General features: G+C 42.8%; 1 protein-coding gene across 1 annotated transcript in view; it reads left to right on the forward strand.

Annotated features, from left to right (window-relative positions):
• The first annotated feature begins 9,189 nt into the window (after positions 1–9,189).
• The window catches only part of HAS2 (hyaluronan synthase 2), a 38,181-nt gene continuing 21,101 nt past the window's right edge, over positions 9,190–26,269 (forward strand). Inside the window, exon 1 of the mRNA XM_060775835.2 lies at positions 9,190–9,895. The gene's annotated coding sequence lies outside the window, so the exon portion shown is untranslated. The remainder of the gene's footprint in view (positions 9,896–26,269) is intronic.

A 26,269-nucleotide genomic window follows, 5' to 3' on the forward strand; every position in this document is an offset into this window, starting at 1 on the left:
CTTTGGTGACTCCTCGTGTCCCCCAGGTTGAGAAACACTGCATTAGATTGATTAGATAGAGAGATTGATTGGGGGGGGGGGGGGGGAGAGAGAACAAATAGATTATAGATTTTTTAAAAAGATTCTGCTCCAAATTAGTTTTTCTGGACCCCTCCCCCTGAAAAATGCCCACTTGGCCAAATTTTGTTGAAGTCATTTTCTTTTCCCGATTGTAACTGTGTGGTATTTACTGATCAATTAGCAACTCTTTTACAGTTTGACCTCTCCCAGTCCATCCAAGGACAAATGACAAAGTGACTGAAGAAATCAAGGGTAATTTCCAAGGAACTGATAAGGCTGAATAGGCTCCTTGGCAGAGATGCATCTTTCCCTGTCTTGGTCAGCTCCAGAGACCCACACAGAAATCAAAGGAAGAAAAAAAACTCTTTAAGGGGGTGGGCTGAGGAGGAAAGGACAATATCAATCAGGAACTTATGTCTGGATAGAGTTGCTGGATCAGGACCAGGGGGTACAAAAATAAAGGGTATTCTCTGGAAGTGAAAAGTAACTTTTTTTGTAAAATCACATCCCTTCTATGAAAAGGATGGGTCTGTTTTAGACACCATGGAGAGCCATGAATTGAAACCACCCCTCAGCATTGTTTCTGACAACGTCATCAGCTACAATTTATTTTTATTAGTACGGCAGTGCCAGTTATAACTTTTATGTTATGGGGTAACATAAAACGAGATAAAGAAACACACACAGAGAAATACATGCAGAGATCCATTCATTTGGAAATGTATGTTTTGGGCCAATTGGAAAAATTCACGTGGAATGATTGTAATAATTAGGTTTGGATTTGCTATGTGATTTTGCAACACCATTCTGCACTAAGGAATAAAAATGACTGCTGTGTTTCTGGCACATAACCTGACCGATGCCAAATCTTTCTGAAAACCAAAAATGCTGCTGTTCAGACTGTCTGAGTTTGTGGTTAAGAAGCATAGGGAGAAATGCTAAGTTATTCTTTTCTAATAGTCTGTTTTTTCCCCCTTGGAGTGAGTCTACACCAAGCATGGGCAAACTTCGGCCCTCCAGGTGTTTTGGACTCCAACTCCTACAATTCCTAACAGCTGAAGGAGGGCCAAAGTTTGCCAGTGCCTGGTTTACACTATAGAAACAATGCAGTTTGATCCCACTTTAACTGCCATGGCTCACTGCTATAGAATCCTGGGAGTTGGGAGGGCAAAAAAACGCTAAAGACCTGGTAAAATTATAGCTTCCATAGGTCCATACCATTGAGCATAGTCAATAAATTGGTGTCCAAATGGGTCTTTTCCCCTCCTCTATAAAAACTGCTGGTGGTTCTATTTCAGCCAGAAGTTTTTTTAGTCCCAGCTTTTTTTAAAAGATGTCCAAAATCCTAAACATATTCCTAAAAGGTTTGGCACCTTGGATAGCTCCTTTGCAGTTCAGACTAAACTCTGGAGTGGATTCACTGACCCACAGATATGGAGGTGACCAAGCATCACTGCTCATTTCTGAAATGCAAGGAACAGTATCCAAGATTTCTGTTGTGGAATCTGGTCACCTTTATGATAAATTGCTATAGAGGAATACCTCCTTATGAAGAAATGTATTCAATCAAGTGTGTTATAGTGTTGGGCAGTTAAAGAGTAGTTAAAAACACATTAAAAGCATGTTCATTCCATTACTACTGTATCTTTGTACCATGTATTTCTATACATGCATTTGATTGTATGTATTTTATGGTGATATGGTTTAACCTTGAATTGTGAAGGGAAGTAGATAACAAATAGAATTTATTTATTTATTTATTTATTTATTTTCATGCCAGAAGCGACTTGAGAAACTGCAAGTTGCTTCTGGTGTGAGAGAATTGGCCATCTGCAGGGACGTTGCCCAGAGGATGTCCGGATATGTTACCATCCTATGGGAGGCTTCTCTCATGGGAAGCTGAAGCTGACAGATAGGAGCTCACCCCATCTCGCAGATTTGAACCACCGATCTTCAGTTCAGCAGTTCAGCTGGCACAAGGATTTAACCCATTGCGTCACTGTGGATCCATATTTTTATTTATTAAAAAGAAAATATAATACTTACTTAATCATTATAATCATTATAATTAATCATTAATAATTATAGTCTAGATTTTAGGTTGTATTTGGAAAAAACTAAATAAAATTATTATTTTAAAAAAATCAAATATAAGAAGTACCTCACATTCTGGCACATCAGTGTCGTATAGTGGTTTGAGTGCTGGTTAGGGCTCTGGAAGTCAGGGTTCAAATCCCCACTTAGCCAACAAAACCCACAAGGTGACCTTGAACAAGTCACATTGTCTCAGCCTCAGAAGAATGAACAAATTAGGTTTAGTAAACACTATGATAGTGTCACATTGGAGTTGCCAGAAGTAAAAATGACTTAGAAGGACAATTAACAATATATTGTATATCTGTAAATCTGCAACAGTGATATTTTGCCATGAGCAGCAAGATCTCCAAGAGATCTCTTGGGTTCTTTTAAGTTTTCTGAACTTAAGCCATTTCCAACAAATATCAAACTAGACAATTAAGTCTGGTTAGTGAGATTAAATCCACTGTTTGGAAGGCTGTTGACTGCAGCTGTTGGAAAGATTCTGACCTTTCTCAATCTCTTTCTGGCTATCTCCTTTCCTCTTGGCACCTTGGATGGCCTTAATCGATTTAACAGCATTTTAAATAGCTTAGCTTGTCACTTCCTGAGCAACTTAACTAAACTGGTCCCAGAGGATGAGATAAGAGCCATGCATGCTATAACTGCTCCAGAGTCTAGATCAAAACAGAGCAGTGGGCTGGCCATTGGTAACAACTAGGAGTTCAGCGTGGCACAAGTCGCTCATGACACGAAAAAGAAAAGTGTGGCACAAAACTCTGGGACGAAAGCACACCCTGTGTGCATCTACACTGAAGAATTAATGCAGTTTGACATCAAAATCTAAAATTGTCCATTGGAAGAGTGACGCCTTTGCTTTCTGGAGGTTCAAAGAGTGGCATGGTGGTGTCTTCTCTAGACGTTTTAAAGCAGGGGATGAATGGCCATCTGTTGGAAGAGCTTTGATTGTGTGTTCTTGCATGGCAGAAAGGGGTTGGACTGGATGGCCCTTGTGGTCTCTCCCAGTTCTATGATTCTATGACAAACTTTGTTTCATGCACAAAAATATGTATAATAATAATAATAATAATAATAATAATAATAATAATAATAATAATTGTATTTATTTATTTATGTATGGTATTTCTACCCCATCACTTCTCTACCCCCGAAAGGGGACTAGGACGGCTTACAATGGGCACTGATACGATGCCACTACATAACAATAAAACCACAATTGAACATAAATCATAATTTAAAAAATACATCAGCAATAATTAAAACAGTAAAACAGTCTCATCAGCCATATCGCCGTTCCAGTAAATGTCCCTCTAAGTGCTACATACATCTACTGTCTGAAAGCCTGGTTCCAAAACCATGGTTTTATTTTCTTTCTAAAAGCCAGGCGGGAGGGAGCAGATTTTACCTCATTTGGGAGTGTGTTCCATAGGCGGGGGGCCACAGCCAAAAAGGCACTGTCTCTCATCCCTGCCTGATGCATTTGTGCTGTTGACAGGAGAGAGAGCAGGGCCTCTCCAGATGATCTTAGATTACAAGGTGGAACATAGGGGTGGATGCGTTCAGACAAGGGCCAGAACTGTACTTTATTTATATTCTGCTCTATCTCCCCGAGAGGACTCAGAGCGGATTACAGAATACATATATGGCAAACATTCAATACCGTTATACAATTAACAACCCAAACAGACAGTAGAAAAAGAGAGGCTATGTAGACACATAACGCTGTGTATAAAACTACCTTCAGACAATGTGCATTAGGTGCATATGAATCATACATGATTTTTGTATACACAAATACAAGTATTCCAAAACATGAGTGGGAAAAAAACCTCAAAATTTTAAATACTTCTCATCCCAACTGTTTTGGGTAAGGAATACACAAGTTTTACTAGGTTTTGGATGTGGATCAACATAGTTGCCTTTGGAGGCATGGCTAGGAAGTTTATAAAATTACTACTACATCAGTGGATACAAAATCTGTGCACTATGCTCTGTCTAGCCGGAGATGTCAGGGAATGAACACACAAGTTTGTGTACAGAAGACACATATTCTACAACCTGCTTGTGGCCCTTCTCTCTAGCAGATGGAAATTGCAGAGTTGTGCCCCTTATTGGTAGTCCCTGTCCCTTCTGTCAAGGCTAGTTGAAAATTCATCTGTGAATGTTGCCACTGCCCAAACCCAGAAAAACTGTACTGATGTGATTTTCTGGCTAGCGATAGCATCCTGTCACGTAGACAAGCCCAAATGGCAGCACTAAAAACTTCCTGTGAAAAGGCCAAGATAAAGGAGTTGTAATGGCTTTTTCAGAAAGGAGAAAGGCAACAAGCAAACAAGGAAGTAAAGCTACACTATTGTCCTTTCCTGCTCCTCTGGAGAAGAAAACATCCTCTTCTTTCAAATGCTGACAATTGGGATTAAAGGACACAGCCTTATACTGAGACCAGAGCCAGGGGAAATTTAATATTTCAACTACTGTTTCCCCTAACAAGCTGGGTCAGTTGCCTCTGATTTTGGCCCCATCTACACTGACCATTTAATGCCGTTTCAAACAGATATTGAAGAAAGTTTTTCTACTGTGCAGATAATTCAATTGGAAATCCTGGAACCAGTTTGATGCCGTGATGGTGATTACACAAACAACAGCACATTGAGGTGGGGTTGTTTTTTTTGGGGGGGGGGGAGGGGGGGCAAATGTTTGTAGGCATTCACTGTCTAGCCACTGTGTATAATGGTCCCAATCTCTGTCATTGACTTCCTGTGTATCTGAAGTAATGCCTTCACTTTGCTACAAGCCCCAGAACCCACTCAGCTACACAACTGATGGAATTTTGGGCATTGTAATCCACAAAGTTACTCTACCAGGTTCAGGGACAATTTATAACATGGGTTGCTGTGCATGAATCTGACACAGTGATTCCAGCAATGAAAGCCTTCGACAACTTATTTGGTGACCTTAGGTAGGTCATTCCTTCTCAACCCAAGAGGAAAGCAATGGCAAGCCTCTTTTGAATAAATCTTGTTTTATTTATTTATCGTATCAGGAGCAAACCAATATATTTGAGAAAACACCAAGTTTAAAAACTTGGCATTCTATTAAATGGCCAGTATTTGGCCACTTGGCTAGTATTTGGCCACTTGGAGTGCCTCTGGTGTTTCTATAAGAAGGTCCTCCATGGTGCATGTGGCAGGGCTCAGGTTGCATTGCAGTAGGTGGTCTGTGGTTTGCTCTTCTCCACACTCACATGTCGTGGACTCCACTTTGTGGCCCCATTTCTTAAGGTTGGCTCTGCATCTCGTGGTGCCAGAGCGCAGTCTGTTCAGCACCTTCCAAGTTGCCCAGTCTTCTGTGTACCCAGGGAGAAGTCTCTCATTTGGTATCAGCCATAGACTAAGGTTCTTGGTTTTTAGCCTGCCACTTTTGGACTCTCGCTTGTGAGGTGTTCCTGCGAATGTTTCTGTAGATCTTAGAAAACTATTTCTTGATTTAAGGCATTGGCGTGCTGGCTGATATCCGAACAGGGGATGGGCCAGAGATATAAATCTTATAAAATAAATCTTGTAAAAATACTCTATAACAGGTGTGCTATAAATCAGGGTCAACTTGAAGGACATTACATTGCAACAAATAGAAGGGGTACAATTTTTACAACAGCTTCTACCTCAGGTGAGGAGGACATCACCCCCAAATGTCTTTAGACTGAAACTCCCATCAGTCCTAGCCTAGTTGAGGCAGAGTAAGTGAAGATGGGAATTGCAGTCCAAAAACTCATACAGGGCCATGCACTCTTTTTTCCCTACTGTCACAACTTGATGGTGATCTTGCAGCCTTCAAAGAATAATTAGAGATTGGGAAATGAATTTTGCATACTGTTTCCATTCTTCGAAGATGTCTGGTAGCCCTCGTTTGAGTTATCTTTCTGGATATTCAGCAGATGTCCAGGGAACAAGCATACGGCTTGCTCCGGAGTCTTTCTCGAGCAGATTGAGAAGAGTTTGCCCACTTTACTAATAAGAGGAAATGTCAGGGAAGAGACTCGTGCGTACTGAAGAGAGATCCAGATGCTAAATAAATGTGAACAACTGTTAGGAGGAGGAATGATGACGCACTGCAGGCAGTTGGAACTTTTTGCCATGGATTTGTGCTAGATCAGGCTCAAGGGAGGCCGATTGATACAGGCTTTTCACTCAGGTTTTCCATGTGCATATATTAGCAAGAATATCAGAAGCTGTATATAATCTTCGGCTAGACTGGAACGTCATGTTTCATTATTTTCTAAACAGTGCCACCTCGTGGGGAGTTTTCTTCAAAATGGTTGTCCCTCTCCCCAATGTGAAAAAAGTACCATGGAGGAGAAGGTGTTTCACAATAGTTCTTTGGAGATAAAGGGATAATAACATTGATAACAATGGGTTTAGTTTCCTATGGTTAATGTTACAGCTACATAAAGCAGGATCTGGTGCAGTTGCATTTATCTGATTTCCTATACAATATATCTACTGCTTTAGGCAGCATTGTGAAGCAAATCAGGATATAAATGTAAATAATGATAACCCACTTGCCTAGTTTCCAAAATGCCGCACAATCTCTGAGGATGCCGGCTATAGATGTGGGTGAAACGTAAGGGGAGAATGCTTCTAGAACATGACCATACAGCCTGGAAAACTCACAGCATTTATAAGTTGAGGTGTTGTAATGCTGACGAGCATAAAGAAATGTCAAATCCGATGCCAGTGATGCCAATCAGAGAAGGCAGCCCGAATTCATCCAATGGCTGGGAAAATGATGAGAAAGATATCAGCTGCGTATCTTTTTCTCTCACCTCCTCATTCTCCCCCCCCCCCCTCCCTTTTGTATCAAGTCTATGAGATTGTGAGCCTGCCAGTAGAAAGATAACTAAGCTCAAAAGGCTGGCTAGCTTGCTTTCTCTTTCATTCCTTCCTTCCTTTCCCCTCAATTCCCTTTTTTTTGATCTTTTGCATCCTGTCTTACATTGTATCAGATCATGCATTTTTTTTATTGTGTCAGAAGCAACTTGAGAAACTGCGAGTTGCTTCTGGTGTGAACAAATTGGCCGTTGTCCAGGGGATGCCTGGGTGTATTACCATCCTATGGGAGGCTTCTCTCATGTCCTCGCATGGGAAGCTGAAGCTGACAGATAGGAGCTCACCCCATCTCACAGATTCAAACCACCGACCTTCAGGTCAGCAGTTCAGACAGCACAAGGGTTTAACCCATTGTACCACCATGGCACCAGACCATGCATCAGGATGTGAGTTTGCAGGAAGGGATGGAATCTAAAGATCCCTATTAAGGAAAACATGAAAAAAATGTAGGTATGGATAATTTAATATTGATGATAACCATTATGATGACATAACTTTTGGTCTTGATTTTCTTCCACATAGGTGATCAAGTGCCAGAACGAGCAGGTTCAGATGGATGTATATACAACTGATCTTTCTAAAGAGGTCTGTATGTTTTGTTTTCTTTTTTATGTCAGGAGCAACTTGAGAAACTGCAAGTCACTTCTGATGTGAGAGAATTGGCCACTTGCAAGGATGTTGCCCAGGGGAGGCCTGGATGTTTTACCATCCTGTAGGTGGCTACTCTCTGGATGTTCTACCATTCTGTGGGAAGCTTCCTTCTGGATGTTTTACCATCCTGTGGGAGGCTTTTCTCATGTCCCCACATGGGAAGCTGGGGCTGACAGACAGGGGCTCACCCCCTCCCCAGATTTGAACCTCCAACCTTTTAGTCAGCAATCCTGCTGACACAAGAGTTTAACCCACTGCGCCACCAGGGAACCCCCCCCCCCCCTTTTTGTTGTGTCAGGAGCGACTTGAGAAACTGCAAGTTGTTTCTGGTGTGAGAGAATTGGCCATCTGCAAGGACGTTGCCCAGGGGATGCCTGGATGATTTGATGTTTTTATCATCCTTGTGGGAGACTTCTCTCTATGAGAGGCTGGAGCTGATAGAGGGAGCTCATCCGCCTCTCCCCGGATTCGAACCTGCGACCTGTGGTCTTCAGTCCTGCCGGCACAGGAGTTTAACCCACTGCACCACCGAGGGCTCGGTCAGGGAACCCCTGACTGTATGTTAATGAGACTGCAGGTAAGGGTATATGGAAAACATTTGTATATTCCCCATGTACCAGATCAGAAAAATGTACTCGTACAAGCTTTTTTAACACACACACGTGTAGAAGCAAAATGTGTTTTTTGTAGAGCATTCTCTTTTGCTGGACCCTCAGAACCAAGAGTGCACAGAAATTCTGAAAAGGGGAATTCTGGACTCCCAGAATGTTTATTTCTGCTTTCCTTTATCTCCTCAATACACTCAGCTGCTTCGTCCTTCCGAAACAGACTTGGAAGTCATTTCTCTTTTCCAATTGCCTGAAAAACTGTCAGATAGGTATTCATGTGAAGCATGCCTAAGCCATAGTAGCAGAAACACCAGATCCCTTGAACATTATCTTTTAAAGCTCAAGTGGATCAAGCAAGCAAATCCATCCTGATGTAAAGTGATTTTGATAAATTAAGAAATCATCACCCCCCCCCCAAAAAAAACCCCAAATCTCTTTTTCTTTAGGAGAGAGAACATGAAACCCCTTGGATTTTCCAAGAAGTATAAAATCCTTCAATAGGCAAATAGACACTATAATTGTGTGTGTGTATGGAGAGGGGGGGGGTTGCTCAAAAGCCAGGCTCCCCCCCCCCCCCCACTCCTTTGCAGGCCCTTTTCCTCTACATAAAGAGGAAATCAGGTGGTTTTAACATGTGTGTCTTGCATTTCTCTGCAAATGTTTGCAATTAAACTTAATTGAATTCACTCGAGTTTGAACTGGTCCTGGAGCCAAGCGCGCCTCACACTGAATGGGGCAGTTCTACCTCTCTCTCTCTCTCTCTCTCTCCATCTCTCTCTCTCTCTCTCTCATTCTCGCCTTCCCCCCTCCCTTTTACAGGAGTTCCCTCCTCCCTTCCCCTCCCTCCCTCCCTGCCCCTTTCTCCTTCTCCCCCCTTCCTTCCCCACCCTATTAAAACAACCTCCAAGTCTCACTTGTTAAAAAGCCCCCACAGAGGCAGAGGAACCCAACAGCCCAGGGAGGAGGAAGGAAAAAAAAATAAGAGAGAGGGAGAAGAAGGATTCCCAAGAAGAAAGGAAAAGGGGAGAAGGAAAAGATTAATAGCAAATCAAAGAAGGAGGCAAGAGGCGCCTGGAAAATATTCCCCAGCCACTGCTGCTGCAACTGCTGAAGCTGGAAAGCTCCAGATAGAAGCTCCATTCAGCTCCGACCAAAGAGAGAGGGAGAGAGCGAGCTCAGTCTTGACGGATGCTGCTCTTGCTCCGACTGCGTCCTGCTCAACTTTCTTCCAACTTCGATGCCCGGCGCCTGGAAGACTCTGCGGGCGGCAGGAAGGGGGCCGGCTTTGAAGCCCCTTTGGGACGGGAAAGCCCCTTGTTTTAAGGCCAGGAAAAGGAGGAGAGGAAGAGGGCGCACCAAGGGAGAAGGGCACTGACCCTGAGCACACATTGGGGGTCCAGGTGGAGAGAAAAAGGAGGCGCGCCAAGGCTTCATCCTCTTCGCCCGACTCGCCTTCTTTTCCATGCTTTGGAGGCGAGGGGTCCCCAAACCTCTCCAAAAGCTGGCCCAGCCCCTCTTCCACTCCTTCCCCACCGAAGCCCCCTCGGGTTTGTGGTAGACCGTGGATGCGCTCAAGGCTAGCAAGGCGACAAGGTGAGTGGAAGGCGAGGCAATGAATGAAATGCCATTGACGGGTCTCTCTCTCTCCATATTGGGGTGGCTTGTCTTTCTTTCTGGTGGGCTGCCAGGAGAGCATTGCCTATGAATAGAGATCTCTGCCCCATCTCTTTCCTGGCCGGAATCACTGGGTTGCTGTGAGTTTTCCGGGCTGTATGGCCATGTTCCAGAATCCCCTCTGACGTTTCTCAGGCATCCTCAGAGGTTGTGAGGTCTCAATCTGCCCCATGGAAGGGAAGCAAAGCTAGGGCAAGGGGGACCCAAATGGTCAAAGGTCTGGAAGCCAAGCTCAACGAGGAAGTGGGTAGGTTTAGCTTGGAAGAGAAGGTACAGAGGGGACATTATAGCCTTGTTTCAGTAATTTTTGAAAGGATGTCCTATTGAGGAGGGAGGGAGCTTGTTTCCTGCTGCTCTGGGACAAGGGGCAATGGGTTCAAGTTGCAGGAACCCATTTCCCCTAAGCATTAGGAAGAACTTCTGATGGTAAGAGTGGGTGGAATCTCCTTCTGGGGAGATTTTGGAAGCAGAGGCTGGATGGCCAGCTGTGGGGAGTGTGGATGGTGTGTTCATGCGTGGCAGAAGGGAGTTGGACTGGATGGCCCTTGGGGTTTCTTCCAGGATATGATTCTATGAAGGGGAGGATCTCTATTAAGAAGGCATGGTCGTCCCCCCCCCCCCCGCGCTGATCCCTGTTATGATTGCATTTCTCTAAAACAGTGATTCCCAACCATTTTTTGACCAGGGACCAGTTGACCAGGGGCCACTTTGCGTGGGGACCACTTTGCCCAGGGGCCACTTTGCCTGAGGACCCTTGACCAGGGGCCACTTTGCCCAGGGACCTAGGGGCCACTTTGCCAAGGAGCCACTTTGCCTGGTAACCTAGGGGCCACTTTCCCCGGGGGCCACTTTGCCCAGGGGCCACTTTGCCTGAGGACCCTTGACCAGGGGCCACTTTGCCCAGGGACCTAGGGGCCACTTTGCCAAGGAGCCACTTTGCCCGGTAACCTAGGGGCCACTTTGCCTGGGGGCCACTTTGCCCAGTAACCTAGGGGCCACTTTGTCCGGGGACCACTTTGCCTAGGGGCCACTTTGACCAAGGGCCACTTTGACCAGGGGCCACTCTCCAACATTAGTACAAAAGGGTTACAAATCAGTTATTGATCAACTTTAGATTTGGTTTGGTTATTTGTTTGGGGTGCTGATTCAGAAAATATCATTGGATAGACCACATCAGCTCTAGTTTCAGACACAGAACATGCTAACCAGTAGTTGCCATCTGCCATGCACATAAAACCATATTTAATAAGCCTTGGCACTAAAAGAGGGTTTCACAAGACCAGTTGCTCTCGTTGTAGCAAAGGTATGGCTGTGGACCATATTTTAGTTCTTGAGGACCACTGGAGGTCCACAGACCACAGGTTGGGAACCACTGCTCTAAAGAAAAAGTGGAGTGGAGGCAGATCTTGAGGATGCTCTTCCTAAACCTTCTACCTTTGCGGATTAATGGGTCAGGGGATTCGCGTCCCCAGATTTACAAAGGCTGAGATCCTGTGTTTGTTTTACACGTGAGTAAGTTTACTTCTGGGGTGCATCTCTATTGAAGCATTAATGTAGTTTGAACCCACTTTCACTGCCATGGTACAGTGCTATTGAATCATGGTATCTGTAGTTGCAGTTCCAAACGATGATGGTGGCAACTCCCAGGATTTCATAGCATGGAGCCATGAGGGTCAAAGTGGTATGACACTGCATTCATTCTACAGTGCAGACACACCCTGAGCAAACATGGCATTGGATGCTGAGTGGCGCTATCTTTCTGGCATGGTGAAAAGGCAAGGAATACAAAAGTCAAATTGTAAGAGGAGTGGGTGGGGCTCCTCGTGAGAAAGTCTTGCTTGGGACCTTGAGGGGGAGTTTCTTTCCCTCCCCTGCCTCCTCCTGATTCAGCCAATACGTATGCAGCATTTCTATATGTCATTTATACAACGTGTCCCCTCAATACATCCTTTTTGAGCTCTTCATGGCAGGGAGTTGGACTAGATGGCTGATGTGGTCTCTTCCAACTCCATGGATATTTAATCAGGGGCATACACTAAGGATTAATATTAAATATTCCCCTAGTATAAGGAAATTGCTAGAGAAACCTGATGTGAGGTCTGCATCTCTGGTATCAAAGATGCATTTAAGATAGCAGCTCATGATTACTGTATTGTTGAAGGCTTTCACGGCCAGAATCACTGGGTTGCTTTTAAGTTTTTTGGGCTGTCTGGCCATGTTCCAGCAGCATTCTCTCCTGATGTTTCACCTGCATCTACGACAGGCATCCTCAGAGGACCTCACAACCTCTGAGGATGCCTGCCATAGATGCAGGCGAAACATCAGGAGAGAATATTGCTGGGACATGGCCATACAGCCTGAAAAACTTAAAAGCAACCCAGCTCTGGAATAGATTGTGTTACTCTTGATTAAATCATCATGAGCACATTCATCCTTCAGTCGAAAAGTCTTGGCTTAGCTTTCCAATAATTAATCATCAGAGCTGCTACTAATAGGCTATGAAAGGAGGCATACATTTTGGAGGGATGTCCTGTACACACACATATATGAAAAGCCATATATGTGTGTGTGTGTGTATGTATGTGTGTGTGTGTGTATGTATGTATGTATGTATGTATGTATGTATAGGCTTTTCATATATATGTATGTATGGGACATCCCTCCAAATGTATGCCTCCTTTCATAGGAGGTCATTCATATTTTATATATATATATATATATATATATATATATATATGAATGACCTCCTATGAAAGGAGGCATACATTTTGGAGGGATGTCCTGTACACACACACACATATATATGGGACCTCCTGTACACACACATATATGAAAAGCCTATATAGCTTATAGGCTTTTCATATATATGTGTATACAGGACGTCCCACACACACACACACACACACACATACACACACATATGTAGGCTTTTCATATATGTGTGTGTACAGGACTTCCATATATAGGTAGGTAGATAGATAGATCACACACACACACATGTATAGGCTTTTCATATATATGTGTGTACAGGACGTATATTATGTGTGTGTGTGTGTATGTGTATGTGTATGTATGTATGTATAGGCTTTTCATATATATGTGTGTGTACAGGATGTCCCTCCAAATGTATGCATCCTCCCTGGTCATATATATAATAGGCGTTTCATATATATGTGTGTACAGGACGTATGTATGTATATACATAGGCTTTTCATATATATGTGTGTACAGGACGTATGTATGTATATACATAGGCGTTTCATATATATGTGTGTACAGGACGTCCCCCTCCCTCTTTCTCTCTCTCTATATATAGGCTTTTCATATATGTGTGTACAGGACGTCCCTCTCTCTCTCTCTCTCTCTCTCTATATATATATATATATATATACTTAGGCTTTTCATATATATGTGTGTGTACAGGACGTCCCTCCGAAATGTAGGCATCCTCCCAGGTCATAAAGGCGCCTCTTAGAGAGAGGAAGGCATTGATCTGTTTCCAAATTTGAGGAGGGAGGAAATCCCGGAAGGTGGGGAGAAGGGCTGCAAACACTGCCGCTATTAAGGCGCATGAAACGTGACTGCCCTCCACCCGCCTCCCTACTTTCCCATTTCAGGGGGAGGAGTGGGGGGCGTGGCCGGGGGCGTGGCCAAGGAGCCAGAATTCCATGTATAGATGGAGTCAGCGCGCGGGAAGGAGATGATGGCTCAAAGTTGGTTCTCTTCCTCACTCCACGCATGCGCAGTGCCGCTGTCTCCCCTCCTGGCCTCTATGAATGGAGCTTCGAGGCGTATTGGCAGCGAAGGGAAGGGTTGCATTCATCCAACAGGGGGAAACTGGACCGGAGCCCCAATCACAAAGTCTTACAGGGTTTCCAAACCCACGTGGCAGGGAATGCCGCCGATGAGGTCATCCCTCCCTTCGCAAGGGCCCGCCTCTTTTCGTGACGTGGCGCCGCACCCGCTCCTGATTGGCTCCCACGCCTCGGAAAGGGCTTCCCCGGCAAAAGCAGAATCTAGAGCCTGGGAGAAGCAGAGCAGCTTTGGCGGGGGCTTCTTTCTGCGCAAGCGCAAAACCTAGCTTCTGAGGAAAGGGAGGGAATCAGAGGAAGGGTGCATCTATAATGCAGTTTGAGACCACTTTAACTGCCATGTCTCAATATTATGGAACCATGGGACTTGTAACCTTATGGAACCGTGGGACTTGTAACCTTACAAGGTCTTTGGTCTATTCTGCTAGTGCCTTCCCAAACTACAACTCCCAGGATTCCATAGCATTGAGCCTAGGAAGTCAAAGTGATGTCAAACTGTGTTAATTCTACAGTGTAGAATAGCCATATCTTCAGCTTTTTCCTGAAGGAAAGGGGGAAGCCATTGACCTAATTTCACTGGGAAGTGAGTTCCACAGGTGGGGGGCCACCACCGAGAAGGCCCTGTCCCTCAGCCCCACCAAGCACATTTGTTTTTGAATTCTGGGAGTTTTAGTTCACCAACATCAAAAAGGAAGAGAAGAACATGCGGAGGGATCTTCAGCCTTCTCTGCCAAATATGTGTTTTCTGATAGTCTTTGGCAACCCCCCCCTCTCCCCCCCTCCGGGTCACAGACTTTCCTTTATTTATTTATTTATTTTTATTTACTATATTTATATCTTGCCCTCTCTCACCCCAAAGGGGACTCAGAGCAGCTTACAAGTTGTATATACATACAATATATTATATTACTAGCATAGCACAATATTAATATTAAATATTACCATATTGTAGTATACCACTATACTGCAATATTATTAGTAATATTGCATGTAATATATAATATGTAATTATTATATTGTATTATAGAAGCCCCTGATGGCACAGTGGATTAAACTTTTGTGCCAGCAGCTTCGAATCTGGGGAGAGTGCGTATAAGCTCCCTCTGTCAGCTCCAGCTTCCCATGCGGGGAATGAGAGAAGGCTCCCACAAGGATGGTAAAACAATTCTCTCACACCAGAAGTGACTGGAAGTTTCTCAAATTGCTTCTGAAAGAAAAAAAAAGTATTATTATTCATGGTGGCAGGAACTTTGCTAAATTGTCATTGGAGCATTTGAAGTGCCAGTCCATTTATTGAACCACCTAGGGGAGGAGTGCAGTCAAGGAATGTGGTGTGTTTGGTGATATTGGGTTTGTATGGTCCCCATATCTTTGGGGCCTTTAAGCAGGGATTTGTTACTGTGTGCCTTCAAGTCCTTTCTGACTGATGTCATCCCCAACATGGGATTTTCTTGGCAAGATTTGCTTAAAGGGGTTTCTTATTCCTTTGAGGCTGAGAGAGTGTGGCTTGGCCAATGTCATTTATTTATTTATTTGCCGTATATCTATCCTTCTCATCCCAAGAGGGACTTAGAGTGGCTTACAGCTTGACACAATTCGATAATAATGATAATAATAATTATTTTACTTTTATACGCTGTCTCTATCTCCTCGAAGGAACTCAGGGCCGCTTACATAGGGCCAAGCCCAACAGAACAGTTAAAACATAATACAGTAAAATATATATCAAGAAAAGCAATATAACAAAATAAACCAACAGCATTAAACAGAATATAAAATGAACATCAAAACAAATAACCAATGACAAAGTTTGATGTCTTGTTGAGGGTGGACAGACTGGTGCCACAACATTAAAGGATAGAGCTAATGCATAAAGTGCAAATATCATATAGCAACTATGAGGATAAGAGCAATTTAACTATATACATTATAAATGGATTAAACATTCAGTCATTCAAAATAAAATAATAACATGTAAATACACAGGATTTAAAACAGCAATTAAAACAACCACATAGTCCGTAATCAGAGTCCAGGAGTCATTCCAGTTACAGTAACATTAATTCCCAGCTGTCTATAGCATTGCAGCTAGTCTCCATGCCTGGTTCCAAAGCCAAGATTTTACTTGGTCTTCTGAATATCAGGAGGGAGGAGGCTGATCTTGCATCACGAGGAAGGGAGTTCCATAACTGAGGGGCCACCACTGAGAAGGCCTTGTCTCTCATCCCCACCAGCTGCACCTATGAAGGAGGTGAAACTGAGAGCAGGCCCTCCCCAGAAGATCTTAACACCTGTCCTGGTTCATAGGGGGAGATGCATTCGGACAGGTAACCGGGGCCAGAACCGTTCAGGGCTAGATAGGCTAGAGCCAGCACTTTGAATTGTGCTTGGAAACAAATCGGCATCCAGTGGAGCTGACATATCAGGCGGGTTGTGTGCTCCCTGCACAGCACTTCCGTTAGCAATCTGGCTGCCACCTGTTGTACTACTTGAAACTTCCAAACAGTCTTCAAAATGGGTTTCTAAGACTGAGAGGGAATTCGAACTGTGAGTCATCATCTATAGCAGGCATGGGCAAACTTTGGCCCCCTGGATGTTTTGGACTTCAACTCACACCATTCCTAACTGCCTACTATGTGAGAGGAAGCCACAGGGTGGAGGGAGCAAGCTTGTTTTCTGCTTCCCTGGAGACTAGGATGCGGAACAATGGCTTCAAACTACAAGAGAGGAGATTCCATCTGAACATGAGGAAGAACTTCCTGACTGTGAGAGCCATTCAGCAGTGGAACACTCTGCCCCGGAGTGTGGTGGAGGCTCCTTCTTTGGAAGCTTTTAAACAGAGGCTGGATGGCCATCTGTCAGGGGTGATTTGAATGCAATATTCCTGCTTCTTGGCCTGGATGGCCCATGAGGTCTCTTCCAACTCTTTGATTCTATGATTCTATGATTCTACTGGCTGTTAGGAATGGTGGGAGTTGAAATCCAAAACACCCAGAGGGCCAAAGTTTCCCCATGCCTGATCTATAGTCATAATATGGATATACTCCTAATAATCTTATTTTATATGAACTACCCAGAGACCCCCTAATAGACCTTTCTTCTGCTATGTGAATGTGCAGATGGTTTCATGTTTATAATGGCCTGCTTTCTTTTTTAAAAGTTTTGAGCTGTTATTAAAGGCTGGGCTCTCCTGTTCTTTAATTTGCACTTAAAACAGAGACCTGACGTTGGCTCTGTCAGGACCCTGCAGCGAAGATCAATGGCTTCTGCAATCTGGAAATGATAAATAGCAGGAGATGAAGGCAACCGTGCTGCAGCGGTTAAAGCCCTACAGATGTAACATAACTGCTCAGTTTCCCTTCCATTGGCTGTGAAACTGGAAAGGGAGGGAATGCTGACAGCGATTTTATGTTCATAATGAACCAATGCTGGGAATCATTTGTACTTCAAAGATGGTTTTACTTACTCTCCTGCCAAACTTAGTCTCTGTCAGCTTCCCAGAAGTGGGGCGGGGGGGGGGGGGGTTGATTGTGATTTTTTTCCGGCCATTTGCTAATGCTTCATCTGTAGTGTGGAGCCCCCAGTGGCGCAATGGGTTAAACCCTTGTGTCGGCAGAAAGGTCAGTTGTTTGAATCTGGTGAGTGGGGTGAGCTCCCATCTGTCAGCTCCAGCTTCTCATGCGGGACATGAGAGAAGCTTCCCACAGGATGGGAAGGTATCCCTTGGGCAAAGTCCTTGCAGACGATCAATTTTCTCACACCAGAAGCAATTTGCAGTTTCTGAAGTTGCTCCTGACATGAAAAAAAAAATCTGTAGTGTGAGTGTGATACAATCAATGGTAAAATTGATATCCATCTTCCAAGAGCCAGTGCTTGGAAATGTAACTTTTAGAACTCTCAAAATTTCCCAGGAGTCGAAAATATTACTTCTCCAAACTCTCTCTGAAACCCGACATAGAATAACCAAGACCAAATCTATGTAAAGCAAGCAGGTTGCATTCTAGGAATAATGTAATCTGTATACAATTGCAATCTGTATACAAATAGCAAAGTATATAAGACAAGTTTTGCTGGGTCAACTCAAAGAATGAAAGGCACAGTAACCAGCCCTTTGGGAGACCCACAAGCATAGCATTTCCCCTCTTGTGTTCCCCAGCAACTGGTGTTTGGAAGCAAACTTCCTCTGACACTGGATTTAATAAATAGATATCCTGACTAGCAGCTACTGATAGCCTTATCCTCTGTTTCCCAAATGCAGATCCTGAGTGAGCCAAAAATAGCAGCAAACTTTAAATAACCCCAAGAGTGGTCGGCTTGTGTCAGGGACAAACCCCTAATCACAGAGGCTTATGTTCTGGAAAATGGTAGTAGGAGAGGAGTAATTCAGAATGGAGTATCATTGAAAACTACACAGATGTCTGGCTGAAATCCTCAACAGGTGAAGCGCGCTTCATACTGTAGTACAGGTTGAACATCCCTTCTCTGGAATTCTGAAATCCGAAATACTCCAACTTCCACATGGGTGGCTGAGACAGTGATGCCTTTGCTTTCTGTTGGTTCAATGTACCTTGTTTCATGCACAAATTATTACAGATATTGGATACAAAATTTAACTATTATATAAGGTATATATATATATATATATATATATATATATATGAAACAAATATCATGTTTGGATGTGGGCCCCATCTCCAATATTATGTAAAGGTAAAGGTTTGCCCTTGACATTAAGTCTAGTTGTGTACAAGTCTTATCTCCATTTCTAAGCCTATTGATATCACACTTGCATGTTTTTTTAACTGCTAGGTTGGCAGAAGCTGGGGCTAACAGCAGGAGCTCACCCTGTCCCATCGATTCAAACCACCGACCTTCCAGTCAGCAAGTTTTGCAGATCAGTGGTTTAACCCGCTGTTCCACCGCAGCCTCTATATCTCATTATGTACCTATATGTAAATATAGCAACATGAAAAAAATCTAACATGCAAAATTCTTATTCCAAAACATCTCCAATAAGGGATCCTCAATCTGTATTTTGGTGCAGGGTCTATTTTCCTCAACGCAATAGCAGTTGGTGGTCCCAGTATTAGTCCCCCCCCCCCCCCCCAATATCACTGTATTAGTAGGAAAATGAATCCACTCTGGATCTTAGCACCTTGGATAAACTTTGGGTTGGGGTTTATCCAAGGTGTGGTGCTAGGTTTGGGGATAGGGTGTAGCTACTGTTATATGTTTTAAATTCATTTGTGTTTTATGGTGACCGTGTTGCAAGCTTTTCTGGGCAAGATTTGTTCAGAGGGAGCTTGCTTTTGTCCTCTTCAAAGCTGGAACTGTGGCTTGTCAAGGTCACATGGTGGGTTTCCATTGTTAAGTGGGGATTGGTACCCTGATCTGGAGTACCTAGGCAGGGAGGAAGGAAAAGAGCACGCCTGCCCGGCCGAGGCCTTCTCTACCGAAGGTGGCCCTTGCCCTCCCGACCCTGTCCCCTCCGCCTCCAGTGCCTTTGGGCATCAGACCTCGGGCCCACTCGCTCACCTCTTTGGGAACCAATTAGTTCTCCTCGCTGGGCACCATGGCACATGGTACAGGCAGGCCAGTGCCAATCAATGACCCACCAGCACCAATAAATTCACATTTATTTAAAAAAATACATTATGTTTAAAAACTGCAAAACAGCGAGTCCGCATAAAGCGAATCGCGAAGTGGTGAGGGAACACTGTATAAGAACAGTATCTTTGACAGTATCTTGTTTTATTATTAAATCCAGATGATTGTTCTTGCATCTGCTTAAGTACTTCTCCCATTTTTTTCTCCATGTCCCCTTCCACTATTCTTACTCTCCATACCATGAAACACTTTTGAAACTGTAATGAACCACTACGTATTATTGAATATTATCATTTGAGTCAGAACTTCAAAAAGATATTGGATCAGAGAACTACAACTCCCAGGATGCCACAGCCAACATAACCAGAGCCAACATAACTGTAGTCCCAGAAAGTCACTCTGGTCATGCTCTCCAAGTGTCCTGATTTGGCAGGGACAGACTGAACTAATCCTCTACCACCCTATTTTTTAGCTGCTTTTAAAACGTCCCAGTTTTTCTTAATTCTGTTGTTGCAAACTAGTTCCAAGTGCAGTCATAGTTTTTACACAACTCAGCATGGAGGACAGGATGGTTAAGATTGGAACCTTTCCATTTCCAATAGGCTTAGGCAAAAGCAAACTTCTCCAGCCTCTCCTAGCTTGTGTTTTTTCCTCTCATGAATAGCTTTTGCCATTTTAACCACACTCTGTTGTTGCTTGGCCACACTTTTCCCATTCTGTACCTATAAAATGTTGGTCCAAACAAAACCACCCCTGAATTTTCAAGCTGCTAGTTTGTTGCTGTTCCACCTTCAATTGGCTAGACTAGTGAATAAGAAATTCCCTGGCGGAGTCTATTTTTGACCTCCACTGCTATTTCTTTGTTGCTTGGACTTGTTCCAGCTATTGGGGCTTTTCCTTTTGTGGGCTTATCAAATTTGTAACACTGCAGATTGGGAGCTGGAAAAGTGCCCAGCGGCAGCAACCCGGCACTGGTGGTTAAGTACCAAACTCTGGTATCACATAGCAAATGCCAGCTGCCCATTTACAATGTGTCTGATGATGTCAGTCTTCACTTCTTTCATTCTCACATGCAAGAACAGAAAAGTCTTCAGAGGTTTTCTCATGACTTGCAAGGTCACATTTTTGCACAGTTTTTGGTATGATTTTCATTCAGCATTTTGGGCTTTTTTTCAGCAGAAGTTTAATGGGGCTACACAAGAGTATTGTCTTCAGCAAAAAATAATAGTTTGTAGCAGAACTCACTGCAGTTGTGGAAGTATAATTCTTCCATAGCTACAATGTTCTCATAATTAGAAAAAAATTGTGAATGTTTGGTTAAAAAGTACCAAATGAAATCAGTAAACAAATCACAATCTTATTGCAGTTGATTTATCTCTGCAGTAGATAGTTTCAACGTGTTAAAAAGCCATTCTTGTTTAAAAAATTAGAAAATTTGACAACATTTTTACACATTCATTTACTTATTACATATCCATTTCATCCAGTTCTTTACAGTACATATTACTCTTGATTCACATATTAAGGCTAACATTCTGATCAGATGAAGTCCAAGGTTTATGCTATCACAACCCAGTTTGATAAACAACACAGCAACCAACATTTTCCCCAATCCCACCCCCAAAATGGCTGTTTCTCGAGAGGTACCTAAAGATATCTCTAGTATTTCTAGGTCCTCCAGCACAGCTTTGTGCTCAAACTTCACTGTGATTCGCAGGTTGTGGGTCCCCAGATGCTTTGGCCTTCAACTCCCAGAAATCCTAACAGCTGGTAAACTGGCTGGGATTTCTGGGAGATGTAGGCCAAAACACCAGGGGACCAACAGCTTGAGAACCACTAGGTTAAAGTGTGCCATAGAATTGTGCTAGAATACCTAGAAAAAAATCCTACTGAGAATAATTAGGTCCCACAAAATGACTCTTTAACTTCAGACAGCATGCCATAGAATAATGCTAGAAGATCTAGAGAATACCTAAAGAGAACATGTAGTTATGTGAAATCATAGGTACTGGACCCATAGATAAGGGGCCATATGGTCATATGAGTCCAGGACCTACTTTTGCACTTTGAGCTTAGTTTGCAGCCATTCAAGGCAAAGGATGAAAGAAGAGAAAAGGATGAAAGACAAAGGATGAAAGAAGAGAAAAGAACTGGGATATTTAAAAAGTATCTGAAAACATTGGATGATCAAATATTATTCAGAAACGTCTGAGCCAAACTGAGGTGGTTGGAGTGTATGTATTCTTACTATTGGCAGGGCAGACTATAGTTGGTAGGAACTCACAACTTGGAGGACTACAGGCTCCCAACTTCTCGGATAGATACAAAGAACTCAGCTTGGAAAGCTTGGAAGAGTTCCTTGTTTGGACTACAGTTCTCCAAATCTCCCAAGAGATTGTATATAATAACCCAAAAAGTAACATTCCAAGCTCTTCATCAGTTTCTATGTTCATATTAATATCTGACATTGGGTCAAGTTAGAGCACGATCAAATGGAGGAACATGAGAATGCTTTTCAAAATATATTTGTATTAGCAACCTAAATGTATTATTTTCCCTACAGACATTTATGTTCCTTACATTTAAAATGTTCTACAAGATGGTTACAACACAAGTCGTCCACAAGCAGAAAGAATGTCTTAATTATCGCATAGTTGAGAAGTCTACCGACTTTGGCTCAATCTATGCACATATCACATCCCAGGCTCTGAAGTGCTTGATGGAAAAATGACTGAAGTCAAAAAATTCCCACAGACGGCTGCTCTGCTTTAAGTAAGTGGCAAAGCTCCCACTGAGTTCAAGGCAGCCAAAATTACATCTGTCAGGCTGGTTTGATTCATTTGAGACTATGGGCTTAATCGGCTACACCCAAGGCCTTTTTCACATGACCATTTGGCTCAGGCTAATAAACCTTTAGCTCACACAGTCTTTGAATGCCTCTCCTCCCTCATTGCTCTCATACGCAGTCTCCAACATTCACTATGCTTTGATAGATTAAATAACATATCTTCATTCTAATAGCTCATAGCTCTGCACTGAAAACAAATGGGCTAAGACTAAAATAAAGGAAAAGCTAGCAAATTGTGTTGTTGCTTGGTCATATTGCTGGAACAGCCCTTCAGATGTTGTTGGAGAATTCTATGCTTCTGTCACCATTAGCTGTGAATGGGAGTTGCAATCCCAGAATTGCAGACAATAAAATGGGAATCTTAATCCAAAACATTTTTCCCTTTCCAGCTCCAGATTTGTCTTGTTTGTTTTTGGATGCAGATTAGTTTCCGCATTCTGTTTCCTCTATCTACCCGTTGCTTATAGGGATTGAACTGGAGAAGGCTATTGCTTGGACAAGCAACAGAGCCATCCTTGCCTTTTGGAAAAGTGAGGCTGGCTCCTTAGGCCGCCAATTTGGGGTGTTCTAGCAAATTGTTATTGTTGTCATTATTGCATTTTTACAGTCATGAAAGGAAATAGGAAAGGGAGAGAGACTTAAGGGGTGCTATATCTTATGGCGAAGCTAGTTAGTATCTAGCTACATTAAATCACTACTGACCGAGAGGTCATGAGTTCGAAGCCAGCCCAGAATAGAGTGAGCTCCCAACCAAATAGTCTAGCTTGCTCTTGATCTATGCAGCCCAAAAAATAGTTGAATCTGTCAAGTAAGAAATTTAGGTACCGCTTTATGCAGGGAGGCTACTTTAACTAATTTATGGCACCATAAAACCTTCCAGCAGCATGTGTAAGAATGAGGAAGTACTCCATCAAGGACTTGGTGTCACAAGTGGATGGTGAAATGGTAGCTCCCCCTGTGACTGGAATTGAGCATACCCTCATGAAGCTGGAAGACTGGAATGTTAAATTGCCTCTGTGGCTGTCTATATACGTTGTATGTCTAATGGCATTGAATGTTTGCTATGTATATGTGCATTGTAAACTGACCTGAGTCCCCAGAGAAGGGTGGAATATAAATACTGTAAATAAATAAATAAATACACAAATAATGTAACTATGGTGTAGATTTAGGTGGATGGATGTGTAGTGGAATTTGCTGCTCCCACCTTCACTTGGGCAAGACTAGCACCCAGTGGAATATATCAGCGTTGTTTTCTGAGGCTGAATGAGCTCCAGAAAAGAGCCCTCAGATTGCAAAGATCTCATAGCTACCCAAAATCTTTGCATATAATCCCATTAGCTCACGGATTCAAATTATCATTGTCTGAGGCTGTCATGATGCAATATATCTGGAATGGCAGATCCGATATTTTGGGGTGTGGTCCCATTATAAAGACAAAAATGTGTGCATCATATCATTACAAAGAAACATATGGCTAAATTAACTGAAATCAGTGCTTTGTTTGATATGTAGATAGAACACGAATTTGTTAACAGCTAAGTCCTGATGTCATGAATTTGACTCTCCCTTATTACTGTTTTGAAAACTTGGCAACACTAAACGTTATTCAACAATCTCTTGTGGTTTTATAGCCTATTCAGCTCACATAAAGTCTGAAGGCATCTTCTCCCCAGGTTCTCATTGACACAGCCAACACCTCTCCATAACGTGGCAATAGCACCAGTAGTATATACTTTCTCAGTCATGTAAATACTTGCAGAAGGAAAAATTCTCTAAAATTACAGAGATTACCTAGGGCCAAGCTAGACATGATGGTGACAAATGTGTGTGCAGAATCACAGCTGCTGCTAAATCTGTATAAAACAGTGAGGTAACCGGGTGATGTAAAGGAAAATGTTTGGAGAAGACAGTAGTGGATTCAGGCCTTCCTTTAAAAATGTTCGTGACAATTACTGCCAAAGGTGTGTGTGTGTGTGTGTGTGTGTGTGTATGTATATGTATATGTATATGTATATATATATCCCAGTAGAACTATTTGGCCAGAAATAATATCTACAAAGAGAAAAGAGAAATGGTTTTAGCAAGACTGGAGTGGGAAACATGGGTGGATTTCAGCTTTATCTATCTGTCAGATTGTCTAACTCTTCATCTATTCATTTAGCAACTCTGGTTGATACTAAGGATCTCATCACACTGATGAGCCCTAGCATTGTGATATGCCCACCTACATGGTTAATTGGTGAGGCAGTGTGGAAAATCCTGGTGCCTTGTGTCCTACCTCAACTTCAGCAATGCTACCCCATAGCCAATGCACCATGCAGCTTTCCCTTGCACTGGCACCCGTTGTTCGTTATGGAACATGGGAAGCATCCCATGTTCTGGATGCAGTGTCATAGGATGCTTGTGCCACAGTTGTTCTGTGGAACCCTGCCAGAAGTGACTGAGTTTTGTGATGAATGGCATGGGGCTCCATAGATTCGCTGTCCTGTGACGTTTATAGCAACCCATGTGATGAAGTTGCAAATGCACAATTCTTAATGAAATCACCATTTCTAGGTCTCAGGTTTTGGCCTAAAAAACTCAAGTCCATGACAATTCCGAACTGGCAACCCTGATTTGGACTGGATTCTTCAGTCTGTTCCTAATAAGAGCTTGGAAAAATTCATATTTGTGGACTACAGCCCTCCAAATCTCCCAGATTACATTGACATGACTATGTTGAGTAGAAGATTTGGGAAACTTCAGTCTCAAAATAACTTTTCTAAATTCCAGTAACAATCAAGATTAAGATAATAAAAAAGTATTCTTGACCCTGCATAACTTCTCCATGGATTGTGATGTGTGAATTAACTATCGCAGATCACATAACACCCAAAGAAAACTTGAACTTTAGCTCAGACTCACTGTTTTTCATTGTATGTAGTAAACACATTTAGTTGAATGTCTATTAAGGACACTAACAACAAACACAAATAGATTAGGAACAGCATTAATGCTTCAAACTCTTGGCTAAAACTTAGGGTGTGACTCCGTTGATCTTGCCAGATGTACATTCAGAGGTCTCCAATATTTTCTTCATTACAGATTTTGGAATAAGTCCCCCCAGTATACATGCATAGCCATACATTTTCAAAAGTTTACATGTCCTGGTTTTACATTGTCTGAAAACTGTCTCCCTTTTAAGAATTCCTTTCTGTATGATCTTCTGGATGACTATTTTCCTACATGGGTGGGCAGAGTGAGGTTTTTCCCCTGTTTATTTCCAAATTATAAAAAGAAATACTCTGTCTCCCCTTGAAGAGCACTATTTTCCTGACAGAAATGTAAACGGACTGATGTGAACTGTATGGTCATAAGTAGCAACTCCCCCTCTTGCCGGACTTTCAAAGGGATGGTCTTCAACCATGTATGATGTCAGAGGGTGTAGTTCCAAAATCAGATGTGGCCAACAGATGCTTGCACTGACTTGTAAGCAATAAATGTAAGTAAAATATGGATAACGAGAACAGTAGATGAGAAACAAAGACAGGCAGAACAAAATCGAATTTGGCTATGCTACTAAGGATGTCCCTACCATATTTTTATATTATGTACTGTATTTATTCTTTGTTCACAGATCATCAAAACATGGGATATCCATCATATAAAACACAATACAAAAAGTAAACATAAACAGAGAACTTCCTACCATACAGGATCACACAATCAAAGCACCCCAGACAGATGGCCATCTAGCCTTTGCTTTAAAACCTCTAGAGAAGGAGACTTCACCATGCTCTGAGGCAGCATAATACACTGCCAAACAACTCCAACTGGCAGATCTCTGAATGTACGTCTCTTTTCTAGTCTCTAGAGCAGCAGAAAACAAAATTGCCCTCTTCTTAATGTCACATCTTTTCAAATTTTTAAACATGACCATCATGTCCCCTCTCAGCTTTCTTTTCTCCAAGCTAAATATACCTAGTTCTCTAAGCTGCATGGTTTCCAAATATTTGATCATTTTGGGTTGTTGTAGGTTTTTCA

The sequence above is a fragment of the Anolis sagrei genome, chromosome 4 (genome assembly GCF_037176765.1).
Source record: "Anolis sagrei isolate rAnoSag1 chromosome 4, rAnoSag1.mat, whole genome shotgun sequence".
NCBI lineage: Eukaryota > Metazoa > Chordata > Lepidosauria > Squamata > Dactyloidae > Anolis > Anolis sagrei.